The following is a 413-nucleotide window of genomic DNA, read 5'->3' on the forward strand; positions in this document are numbered from 1 at the left end:
AACATATTCTGTTACACCAAATACACAAAATAATGATCTTTAAAATAGCATCATATGACCCCTTTAAGAGAATAGGTACAACCCTTTTGAACCATGCGCCTGGCGCGCCGACCATATTTCCCGGCGTTAAACTAGCAAAAGTTGATTCGGACACACCCTAAGTGCACTTGCGCCGTGTGCTTTAGACCATGTACTTAGATCGTTAAAATATGGCCCTTTGAGTTTTACACTAAGCACAATTCAGCACAGCAAGCAGCAGCTTTCTTATGGCGCTTTTCCACTGCGTGGTACGACTCGGCTCGGTACGGCTCAGTACGGTACGGCACGGTTCGGCTCGGCACGGTTTGCGTTTCCACTGCAGTTCAGTACCGCTTTAGAGTGGGCAGGATTATTCACATGTCGTTATAGTTGCG

Source organism: Sinocyclocheilus anshuiensis, unplaced genomic scaffold, assembly GCF_001515605.1.
Source record: "Sinocyclocheilus anshuiensis isolate Anshui unplaced genomic scaffold, SAMN03320099.WGS_v1.1 scaffold656, whole genome shotgun sequence".
Classification (NCBI taxonomy): domain Eukaryota; kingdom Metazoa; phylum Chordata; class Actinopteri; order Cypriniformes; family Cyprinidae; genus Sinocyclocheilus; species Sinocyclocheilus anshuiensis.